The following is a 13114-nucleotide window of genomic DNA, read 5'->3' on the forward strand; positions in this document are numbered from 1 at the left end:
TTTCCTTCATATAATCCAGATTCTCAGATTATTTGCTCAGCATACTGATTGAATAAGTATGATGAAAGAATACAACCTTGGCGCACACCTTTCCTGATTTTCCACTACTAGGTGTCCCCTTGTTCTAATCGAACAACTGCCCCTTGGTCTATGTACAGGTTCCTCATGAGTACTGTTAAGTGTTCCAGAATACTCATTCTCCACAATGCTATCCATAGCTTTTCATGATCCACACAATCGAAAGCCTCTGAGTAGTTAATAAAGCACAGACACATCTTTTTGGTCTTCTCTGCTTTCAGACAAGATCCATCTGGTGTCAGCAATATCCCTCGTTCCACATCCTCTTCTGAATCCTGCTTACACCCCTAGAAGTTCTCTGTCAATGTACAGATACAGCTATTTTTGAACTATCTTTAGCAAAAATTTACTTACATGCAATATTAATGATATTGTCCAAAGATTTCTGCATTCCACTGGGTCTTCTCTCTTTGGAATGGACACAGATATGGATCTTCCAGTCAGTTGGCCAGGTAGTTGTCTTCCAATTTCTTGGCAGGGATGAGTGAATGCTTCCAGTGCTGCATCAGTTTGTTGAAAGATTTCCATTTGTACTCCATCAATTCCTGGTGTCTTATTTTTTGCCAATGACTTTAATGTAGCTTGAACTTCTTCCTTCAGGATCATTGGCTCTTGATCATATGCTACCTTTTGGTTGAACATTGACCATTTCTTTTTGGTACAGTGACTCCGTGTATTCTTTCAATCTTCTTTTGATGCTTTCTGAATCATTCAATATTTTACCCATATAATTCTTCAATATTGAAAATTGAGGCTTGAATTTTTGTTTTCAGTTCCCTGAAGCTTGAGAAATACTGAGTATCTTCTTCACTTTTGGCTTTCTATCTTCAGGTCTTCGGACATTTCGTTATCATAGTTGACTTTGTCTTCTTTAGTTGACCTTGAAATTTTCTATTCCTCATTTCTTCCATTTACTTTAGTATCTCTACAGTGGAGTGCAAGTTTCAGAGTCTCTTCTGACATCCATTTTAGTCTTTTCCTTCTTTCTTATCTTCTTAATGACTTTTTGCTTTCTTCCTGTATTATGTTCTTGTATTCATCTCACAATGTTTCTCATCTTCGGTTTTTAGTGTCTAATGCATCAAATCTGTTCTTCAGATGATCTCCAAATTCAGGTGGGATATACTCAAGGTCATATTTTGGCTCTTGTGGATTGTTTGAATTTTCTTCATCTTCAGCCTGAATTTGCATATGAGCAATTGATGGTCTGTTCCTCAGTCTGCCATGGCCTTCTTTTGTCTGATGATGGAGCTTTTCCACCAACTCTTCCCACATATATAATCAATCTTATTTCTGTGTATTCCGTCTGGTGAGGTCCATATGTATAGTCATCTTTTATGTTGCTTAAAAAAGGAATTTGCAATGAAGAAGTCATTGATCTATCATGTAATCTGCAGCATCGTTTCTATCATCGAGGCCATATTTTCTAACTACCAATCCTTTCTCTTTGTTTCCAACATCTTGGTTGCATGCTTTATCAATTTCAGACTGAAGAAGTTGGTAGAATTCTTCAATTTCATCATCACTGGCTTTAGTGGTTGGTGCATAACTTTGAATTATAGTGGTAGTAAATTGTTTTCCTTGTGGTGGTGGTGGTGGTTATGTGCCGTGGAGTTAGTTCTGACTCATAGCGACCCTGTACAGGGTTTCCGAGGCTGTAAATCTTTACGGGAGCAGAAATCCTCTTCTTTCTCCCATGGAACAGCTGGTAGTTTTGAACTTCTGACCCTGAGGTTAGCAGCCCAATTCATAACCACTACGCTAGTGTATGGATATCATCCTATCACAGACAGTGTTGTACTTCAAGGCAGATCTTGATATGTCCTTTTTGATGATCAATATAAAGCCATTCGTCTTCGATTTGTCATTCTTGACATAGTAAACCATGTGATTGTCAGATTCAAAATGATCAATACCAATTCATTTCAGCTCACTAATGATTAGGATATTGAAGTTTATGCATTCCATTTCATTTTTTTTCACAATTTACAATTTTTCTTAATTCCATACTTCATACATTCCATGTTCTGATTATTAAATAGATGTTTACAGTTGTTTGTCTTCATTTTGAGTTGTGCCCCCTCAGCAAATGAAGGTCCCGAAGGGTTTACTCCATTCTTGTCATTACGGTCAACTCTGCTTTAAGGAGGCATCTCTTCCCCAGTCATATTTTGAGTGCCTTCCAACCTGAGGGGCTCATCTTCTGGCACTATATCTGACAATAATCTGGTGCTCTTCGTTATCTTTCAGTAGTCAATATTCTGGTGCCAACAGTGCTCCACTGCTATTCATAAGGTTTTCTGGGACTACATTTTTGGAAGTAGTCCATCTCTCCTCCTTCCTAGTCTATCTCCATCTGGATGCTCAGCTGAACCCTGTCCACCGTGGGGCACCCTGCTGGTATTTAAAATATTCGTGGCATAGTTTCCAGAATCACAGCAACACAGAAGCTACCACAAACTGACAGACAAGTGGTGGTGAAGGTCTTAGATTCAGGAAAAGGTTGATACCAAGACATTTGGAGAAGCTCCAAATAACACTGGACCCACAAATCCTGAAGGAGACAAGGGCCTTTCCCCAAAGCAGACAAACAGAAAAAGTCTTCTCCTAGAGCTGACTATAAATTTGTGCTAGCTTCCTAAACTGTGAGAGAATATATTTCTGCTTGTTAAAACCAATCATCTGTTGTTTGAAAAAACTAAGACTCCAGTGTAGCCTCTTCATCCCCTGCCTTTCTCCATATATAGGAGTCAGCCTGCTGTGCTTACTCTTTAGGCTTACACCAGTAACCATACCATTTCTGAGACTCTGTATTTACCAGCTTTCTTACTTGGCAAATCGCAGCATCTTTATTGTGAAAGAAAGATGTGGGAAGTCTAGACATGTCTACTCCCCATCAATCGTAAGTCACACAAAGATGGTAGATTGGAATGGAGATTTCCAAACCATGGCCAGCTCCTGGCAGGGTCTCTATGATCGTCATGGGGCCTTACCTGTAAGTAATAACCACCACCAGTTGTCATCAAATAGACTCTGACTCATGACATTCCTCTGTGAGTCAGAGTGGAACCAAGCTTCATAGGGTTTTCAGTGGATGAGTTTTTGGAAGTAGGTCACCAGATCTTTCTTCTAAAGCAGGAATTAGTGCCCAGAAAATTTTCTCAGAGTCATCATACCAAATGAAATATGCCCAACAAACCAAGACCCCAAACACTACTGATGCAAAAAAATTAAAACATGTTACTTTGCATTATAACGTATGTGTATTGGTGGTAAGTGCCATTGAATCTATTCCAATTTATAGCGACCCTGTATATGGGTTTCTGAGAAGTGACTGGTGAGTTTGAACCACAGTCCTTGAAGTTAGCAGTCCAGGACTTATTCTGTAGTGCCACACCAGGACTTGCTAATGTATTTAATTTCCACAAATCAGAGGATTCTTTTTTTATTATTTCCCCTTTTTTTCCATGCTAGATTGAAGCTATTTGTTAGCAATTTAGCCATAAGGTATAATTTTTCTCCCTCATAATCTCCATTTTTCATTTGTGTATTTCCACTTGACCTACTTATTAGGGAGTTAAGGCTTAAAGTTTGTGCAAAGCCACACAAACAGGCATGTGCCTTATTCCTGTTGAGTTCAGAGGAGTGTCCTTTAAAAGAACCATAGGGCAGAGATAATTGCCCATTCAACACTGATTCTATGTTCTCTCATACATAACATGGCTACAGTTTAAATATCTGGAGTCCTGGTATAGCACTGTAGGATAAGCACTGGACTGCAAGGTCAGTTTGAACTGCAAGGTTGGTGGGTCAAATCAAGTCTCTATGAGTCAGAACTGACTCGATGGTACTTTATAACAATAATAACATTCTATACTAGGTGAAACAGCTTTGTCCCCCTACCCCAAATTCATGTCCACCTGGAACTCAGAGTTTGAACTCAGTTGAAAGTAGGGTCTTTGTAAAAGGAATTGGTTAAGTTGAGATAAATATTCTGGATTAGAGAGAGACTACTGGTGTTGTGCTGTAGGATAAGCACTGGGCTACAAACCACAAGGTCAGTGGTTCAAACCTACCAGATGCTCCTCGATGATACTTAACAACAACAACAATAATCCTAGTGTGGTGCTGTAGGGTCAACACTGGACTGTTAACCACAAGGTCAGTGGTTCAAGCCCACCAAATGCTCCTAGGAAACTCTATACAGGGTTGCTATGAATTGGAACTAACTTGACAACACTTAACAGTAACAAATACCATGCCCAGTGTCCTAAGAAGAAGGCCATATAAAGACACAGGAGACTACCATGTCGTGACAGAGGTAGTGATGTGTCTACAAGCCAAGGAGCACTGGTGATTGCCAGCAACCACCAGAAGCTCAGAGACAAGCATGGGACAGATTTGTCCACCTCCAACAGGAACCAACCCTGTCAACACCCTGATTTCAGATTTTGGGCTTCCAGAACCTTGAGAAAAAATTTGCTGTTGCTGTAAAACACCTAGTACTTTGTTGTGGCAGAACTAAGAAATTCACATACATTTCTAGGTGGCAGGGCGGTGGTGGTAGTTGTTACGTGCCGTGGAGTCGGTTCCAACTCATAATGACAGGGTTTCCGAGACTACAAATCTTTACAGAAACTGAAAGTCTCATCTTTCTTTCACAGAACCTCTGGTAGTTTCAAACTGCTGATCTTGAGGTTGGTAGCCTGACTCGTAACCAGTACATTACCAGAGCTCCTGGAGAGAATAGACAGGGTAGCAATTGCCTAATGGCTTAGTAATTTTTCAACCTCGGATAAAAACCGCCTTCCTATCTTGAGTTAAGAACATATGGGGGAGAGGGGGAAGTTGAATGTGAGGTGAATCAAGAGAGTTGAAGTGGGTGCCAGACAGGAAGTACAAATAGGAATATTGATAAGGAGGACAGAAAGAGAACAAAGAGGAATATGCACAGAGGAGTTAACTGAGATGTTCATCTAACAAAAGAATTACCTCTCATCGTTTTATTTTCCTTCAGTATCTGCCTTTTAGCCAAGTCCTTGATTTCTTCTTAGAGTTCCACAAAGTCTGTTTCTCTTAGAATTGATTGTCACTTTTAATCCCTGACCCCCCTACTACCACCTTCAAATATTTATGACTGGATACCATGTAGCGATTTTGGTCATGCATTAATTTATCACTGAACACCTTCTATTTCCTTCGTGGCTTTCTCTTCAACAGCTTTATCCTGTTTCATTTCCCTCAGCACTTTTCCCATTCTTCCAAAATTAGCTCTACTAAAATGTAATGTCTTTAGTTTCCCCTTTGCTGTGGCTTCAATTCTCCCTGGTATAAACACAACTATTATTAGCCAATCCCTTTGCTTATGGGCAAGTCTGTTGCTACCCACTCCTCCTCCTCCTCCCTTCTCCATGCCCTTGGTCCTAAATCCAGAAAGGCATAGCTGATCTTCCTTCACCCTGTGTGTCCATGGTTGGCATGGATTGCTGACCTGCATGATGGACATGCCTATTGTGTAAGTTTTCTCAGCTGTGGTGTGTCCTAGTTTATCACTTAGTACAGGGTATCCAGCTGATTGCTCTTCCCCCTTTCCAATACTCTCAACTTTGCCTAAATAGCTATGGCAGTCTGTCCTACAGTGAAAACGTGAATTCCCTTTGGACTGTTAAAAGGGAATGCACTAAAGAAATTCACAGGCTGATTTTTTTTTCCTGGGCTGCGTTTCTTGATACTGCTGGAAGGCTCACGAGGAATGTGCATGCACTCCCCTTCGGCTTGCCACTTTCAAGATGTTCAGTCTGGGCATGTTCTCCGCAGTGTTTAGGGTGTTTTATTCAGCATTAAACTTGAAAGCCTCGTTTGATGGACACAACTGCAAGATGGAGGCAGAAATTGTTGCTGTTTATGTTCCCAGCCTTCTGGAATCGTGGAAAAATACTCACCTCTCCTGAACATTTGCTCTGTGGCAGTTGCCAGATTATCTAATAGTCAGTCAGTACCCAATTTGACAGCATGGTATTTATTTTTAAAGAATTATGCATTGTGGTGTCTGTTTCTGTCTATGACAAGTTCCTTATAATAATAATAATACTTTATCTTTGTACAGTGCCTTTTAATTCACCAATCTTCAAGCCCTTTTGACTCCCGTCTCCTCTGGGGAATGTCATAGACAAAGAAGTAAGGACAGAAATTAAGTTTTAATGAAGGGCAGAACTGTGAGAGAAGTTCTCAGGAAACAAGAAGGTCTTTTAGCTCCAAGGTGCCCCATTTTTCCTTCTCTCTTTCCACCCCCAACTCAACCCCATTCTTGTTTCTGGGATTCATGGTAAGGAGAGGCCTCACCCACACCCCTGGTCCCTCCCTGTCTCTCTGCCTTCCCCCACCTTTTATAAACTCTCTAAAATGGTGCTAGGCTTCTGATGTGGTGCTGTAGGATGAGCAATGGACTGTGAACCACAGGATCAGTGGTTCAAACCCACCAGCTACTTCTCCGAAATCCTGTCCACTTTGAGTAAGAATCAACTCAATGGACTGGAGACAACCCAAAACCCTTCACCAACAAGGCACCATAGTGTAGAAATCTGAAGTTTCATTTCCCCTTTTGCTGTTTCTTGACCTTACTGCAATATTTATGATAGGGGGTAGTAACAAGTTGGTATATACATTGGTTTCTTAGGACTGCTCTATACCACAAACAGGATGGCTTATAAGAAGAGAAATTGATTATGTCACAATTCTGCTAACTGACAGTCCGAAACAGGTCTTTGGCCACATTGATTCCTTATGAGACTTGAGGGAGAATGTGCTCCAACCACTGTTGATGCCTGGCAATGTCTGTTTCTGGTGCTGTCCTTGGCGTTACTTGGCTTGCAGCTCTAGTTTCTGTTTCCATCACCTCATGGCTGTCTTCACTGTGTCTCTTCGCTTTTATAAGACTGCCACTCAGATCCTTAAGAGTCTTGGTGTGGTGCTGAAGGATAAGCACCAGAATGCTAGCCTTACAAGGTTGGTGGTTCAAATCCACCAGCCACTCCTCAGAAACCCTATACAGAGTCACTATGAGTCAGAACCTACCCAACAGCTCTTAACAATAACAACAACAACCACTCTTATTGGATTACGGTCCACCCTACTCCAATAAGACCTCATGTTATCGTAACTGATCACATCTCTAAAGACTATACTTCCATATAAAGTCACCTTCACAGGTTGGGGATCAAAACTTCAACATATCTTTTTGGGGAACACAATTCATTCCACAACTGCACTGGGGCTTAATAGAAAGAGATCCTTTCTTCTGTAAAAGGAAGTAAGACAACAGACTCTTCATGGACCCTTCTTGATCTAAAACTTCAATTTCACCATACCATCTAATTAATTTCTGACACCCCCATTGTCTATTTATAATTAAATGAAAGATATATTGATTTAGTTCATAGCACAGATATCCCTCTGTCCAAGGTGCTGTGTGCAGAGCTGTGGGCTTTGGGCACAAAGGTAAGATCAAGACATGTGGTCTGTTCTTGGGGATCTTACAGTCTAATTGGGAGGCAAGGAATGGAATAAGAAGTATACAAAGTTCTCATAGTAAAACAGAACAGGTTAGGAGAAATACTAAGTTACAAAAACACACAAAAAGTAATTTAAAGAGGGAAGGATGTACCATCTACAATTAGAAGACCGAGGGAAAAGCTGGGATTCAAAATTAACTTTGTTGTTGTTGTTGTTGTTGTTAAGTGCTGTCAAGTTGGTTCCAACTCATAGTGACCCTGTACAGCATTTCCTATGAGCAGTTAGTGAGCTCGAACCATCGACCTTGTGATTCAAATCGACCTTGCAGCCCAGCACATTATCCCGCAGCACTACACCAAGACTCCATAAAATAAACTTCAGAAGACAAAGGTGTTACAAGATTGAGGTTGGGGAATGAGCAGTGTAAACACATACAAAGAACAGAAAACAGTCGACTTTGGCAACAGTGTAGAATATGGCTGAAGGCACTTAGGAGGGAAATGGCTAAGTAATTAGTGGACGTTTGACATGGTAGGTCTGGATTGTGAGTGAAAAGGTTCTATAAAAGTCCAAGGGAAAAGGACATCACCTAAAAGTACAGGGTCGAAGTCAGAGCTGATATTAGGAAAATTAATCTGACCTTGGTGTGTAGAGTAAACAGTACTAGAGAGACACAAATGGATTCAGTGTGAAATAATTATATATATATATATATAAATGAACCCTAGAAAAATGGCATGCTTAAACTCCATCTAGTAGACCCAATAACTTATTCCCTGGGTTCTAACATCACTTGCTTCTTTGTTGTCTGTGTGCCCAGATGAGAAGTACCCACTAGTCATTGCAAACCACTCAACAGTAACACCATGAATTATACCAACTGATTTGTAGCACTGTGGGGCAGATATGAAGGAGTTGTTGCAGAGGATTGCTGTAAGAGTAGTTCCGTATAATAAAATTAACACTAATGTCCTTTTCCATTGTATAGACTCGTGTTCTAAATATATTTCCAAGAAAGACTTCCTACTAAAGATTTTTAACACTCAGATGTTTTAAGACGAGGAACAAAAAAAGAGAGAGAGAGTGTGTGAAGAGAGACTGTCCTAGTTCCCTAGAGTTACTGTAACAACAAAAAATACCACAAGTGTCTGACTTTTAAGAGCTAGAATTTATTCTCTAACAGTTCTGGAGGTTAAAAGTCCAAATCCAAGTGTTGACTGTGAGTTCCTGTTGCAGCCCTCTCTCCTAGATTCTGGTGACTGTGGCCATCATTGGCATTCTTCGCACACAGGTGGACCCTCATTTCATCTATATAACAAGTGCCCTTCACTTGTGTGTCTCTGTGTTTGTTCTACTTTTTATAAGAATTCACTCAGAAGGGATTAGGTTTGGGGCAACCTGACTCTGGTATGATCTCATCAACATAATTTGTTTTAAATCCCTGTTTCCAAAGATAGTCATATTTATAAGTATGAGGTTTAAGTCTTCCACATTTTTGTGGGGAACACAATTCAGTCTCTAACTGAAATATAATGTGCAGATCTGGAAAATGCATCAAAACATATAGGATCAGCTCTGAACAGCTAACTACAAGGTCAGTAGTTCAAAGGCACAAGCAGCTCCTCAGAAAATCTATATAGGGTCACTATGAGTCAGAACTGATTCTACAGCACTTAATAAAAATATACATATTGGGTTGAGAATGTATATTTCTTGCCCTATTGTCCATGATGTTTTTCTGCTAGGATGAATCATTTGGGACCTTTGGAACATTGCCTAATGACCAAATGGGAGCTTACCCTTAAAGTTTCAGTCACAGAGGCAGACCAACATTACACTGTCTCACCACAACTGGACTGGAGGATAATAGTTCCCTGCCAATGAACCCCAACCTTGAGAAAACCTTTGGGATGCTCTGTGGTTTCCTAAAGAAGTCACTAGAGGGTGGGGTGGGGGGAATGCAAATATCAATGCACCTGTACGCTAATTAAAAGGTTAAAGTTCAAATTTCAACTAGAAGTACTTTGGGAGAAAGGTCTGGTTATCTACTTCTGAAAATTCAGTCATTGAAGACCCTGTGGAGCACAGTTCTACTCTGACACACATGGGGTCTCCATAATCAGAATCAGCAATCAGTATAATCATTTACTAAAATTTCTCCTCCTAGTGATTGTTGAGTTAATCTTGGAAGATGAATAGCTAAATGCCATTTAGATGTTGTGGCGTTGTAATATAGGCACTGGACCATAAGATCGGCAGTTCAAACTCACCTGCCACTCCTCGGAAACCCTAGATAGGGTCACTATGAGTTGGAACTGACTCGACAGCGCTTAACAACAATAGCAGTAAGAGCCACTGAGACATGGAACCTTATTCGTTTTCAGTTTGTAAGAAATCTGTGTCTCTTCTTTGACAGTGATTGTAACCTTGTGTGTGTGTAAGCTGGAGTTTCACATCTGTTTTCCTAACACTTTGTCAACCCACAGAACAGACTGCTTACCAGCTGACAGCTGCAGAGAAGGCCCGGTAAGAGGCCAGAAGTGACTGTTTCCTTTCCTGGGTTAGCTCATCCTGGTGAATGGAACCTCCTCCAGGGTTTCTAAAAAAAAAAAAAAAAAAAAGCTTTTGTTTCAATTGGATCTCTATAAAAAAAAAAACCCAGCTACATGACATTCTTACAACTCAGACTTCTTAGAAAATCAAAAACAGTATCCTGCACCTCATTTATTCCAACCACTAAGTGCTCATTGTACAGTAGTCATTGTGAGTCAGGGAAGAAAACAAGGCCAAAGGCAGGCTATACAATCAGATTCTGCTGGGCATTTCATTTAAAAATATCCTGTTTTTGTTAAGTGCCATCTAGTCAGTTCCAACTCATAGCAACACTGTGTAGAGTTTCCAAGGTGTGGCTGGTGAGTTTGAACTGCCAACCTTGCAGTTCAAACTGGCCTTGCAGTAGAGTGCTTATCCTATGGCACCACACCAGGACTCCTGTATATTTGGCTAAATCTGATGGGGCAAAACTGGCTAAGGCAATTATCCTATTGGTCAAGATTAGCTGAGAAAGCTTGCTGTATTTAAATCTTGTTAAGTGCCATGCAGTTGGTTCCAACTCATAGCAACCCTGTATAGAGTTTCTGAGAATCGGCTGCTGGATTTGAACCAATGGCTTTGTGGTCAGCCATACAGTGCTTCTCTTACAGCACATACCAGAATTCTCAAGTAAAAGACTTGGAAAATCCCATACAACTCACTGTGTTGTATGGGGTCATGCGAGTTGGAATCAAATCTATGGCAATAGGTTTGTTGTTTTGGGGGGAGGATTTGTTTCTTTGGGTTTGTTGTTGTTGTTAGGTGCCATTAAGTCAGTACTGACTGATAGTGACCTTATGCACAGCAGAACAAAACATTGCCCAATCCTGGGCCAACCTCACTACTGTTGCCACACTTGAGTCCATCGATGCTGCCACTTGGCCAATCCATTTTGTTGGGGGTCTTCCTCTTTTCCTCTGACCATCCACCTTACCAAACATGATGTCCTTCTCCAGTGACTGGTCCCTCCTGACAATATGTCCAAAGTATGAGAGGCGAAGTTTAACCATCTTGGCCTCTAAGGAGAACTCTGGCTGCACTTCTTCCAAAACAAATCTATTGGTTCTTTTGGCAGGCAACAGCACTTTCAATGTTCTCCTCCAAACTAAACACCAAATCCTCCAACACCATAACTCAAAGACATCAATTCTTCTGTGGTCTTCCTTAGAAGTAGCTCCTACTAATGGTATGACTCACTGATATCAGGTTAACATGTGTTTGTTAGAATTTCCACAGTTGCGTTAATCAGCAATAAATTTTATTAGTCTCATATTAATGGACAGATGCATAGGTATTCATCATTGCAGCATTTAATCAGACAACAAGGCTTTAACCTTAATAGTAATGTTCACTACTCAAAAATCAGAATTATTTGCAGTATGTCAGAAGCTGAACCTGCATTTTCTTAAATTTGCCTAAATTACTGAAGTAGTCATTTTGCTTTTATAGTATTTTGAGTTTGTTCCAGGACACACAATGATGATTGATTTTATCAAAATGTATTTGTTATTGTTAAATGCCATTGAGTTGGTTCTATCTCATAGCAACCTTGTATAGGGTTTCCAAGGAGCAGCTGGTGAGTTTGAACCACCAACCTGTGGTCTAGTGCAATTTTCCACATAGTATTCCCGATTTGTAAATGGTCATTATAACTCCACAACAGGCTCCTTTTTTCATTTAAAATGTTTATTTTATGTTTTTGAAGATAGATACAAACCCAATTAAGGGTTGTTACCTCTTCCACTTCCCCAAACTATAATTTAGGCCTATAATATAGATGCCGCAAAAATCCTTATGCTGGAATTATTAAAGCTGAAATGTCTACCCACATGCAAGTAAGTTAACATATTTTTTCCTCCTTAAGTGTGGGTTAATTTCCCCTTAAATACCATTATTTCTTCTGAGATCATATTGTTTAACGTTTTCCATTTCAGAGTTTGGAAATGATTTTGTTAATGCCTATAGACTGTTGACTATTACTATTATGGATTGAATTTCTGTTAGCTGGGTCCAACTCAAGGTGACATGTGTGCACAGAGTACCCAAGGCTGTGCTCTTTCAGAACCGATAGTCAGGTGCCTCCAGGTAGGTTTGAACCACTAGCCCTTTGACTAGTAATTGAAGACTTAACTGTTTGTTCTGCCCAGGGACTCCTTGAGTTGAATTGTGTCCTCCAAAAAAGTATGTGTTGAACTCCTGGCCCTTGTACCTGTGGATGTGATCCTGTTTGGAAATAGGGAGTTTCTGCTGTTATGTTAATGGGTCATACTAGTGTGGGATGGATCCTAAACCTCATCATTTCTGAGTTACAAAAAGACCAAAATCAACACAGAGACACACACAGGGGGCAAATAAATGCCAAGGAGCACTGACAAATGCCTAGGAATGTTGGCAGTCACCAGAAACTAAGAGAGAGATCCACAGACGAAATCACTAGGGTGAGTGCCAGAGTTTGGAATATTACCTGCAGAACTGTCAGAAAATGAATGTTATTTAAATCTACCCACTTGTGGTATTTGTGTTACAACGATACTAGGTAACTAAGATAATTATATATGTATATGTAAAGGAGCTCTGGTAGAGTAGTGGTTACCAGTTGGGCTGCTAACCTCAAAGTCAGCAGTGCGAAACTACCAGCTGTTCCACAGGGGAAGGTGAGGCTTTCTGCTCCCATAAAGATTTACAACCTAAGTAACCCTCTTCAGGGTCCCTATGAGTCGGATTTAACTTGATGTCACATAACCACTACCACCATCCAAATGTATATATAAGGGAGTCCTGGTGTGGTGCTATAGGATAAACACTCTGCCACAAAGTTGCTTTGAACTGCAAAGTTGGTGATTCAAACTCACCAGTTGACTTGATGGCACTTAACAACAACAACACATGTATATGTATACAGAGTGCTGGTGTGATACTGTAGGATAAGCAC

The sequence above is a fragment of the Chrysochloris asiatica genome, unplaced genomic scaffold, assembly GCF_000296735.1.
Source record: "Chrysochloris asiatica unplaced genomic scaffold, ChrAsi1.0 scaffold00040, whole genome shotgun sequence".
Lineage (NCBI taxonomy): Eukaryota > Metazoa > Chordata > Mammalia > Afrosoricida > Chrysochloridae > Chrysochloris > Chrysochloris asiatica.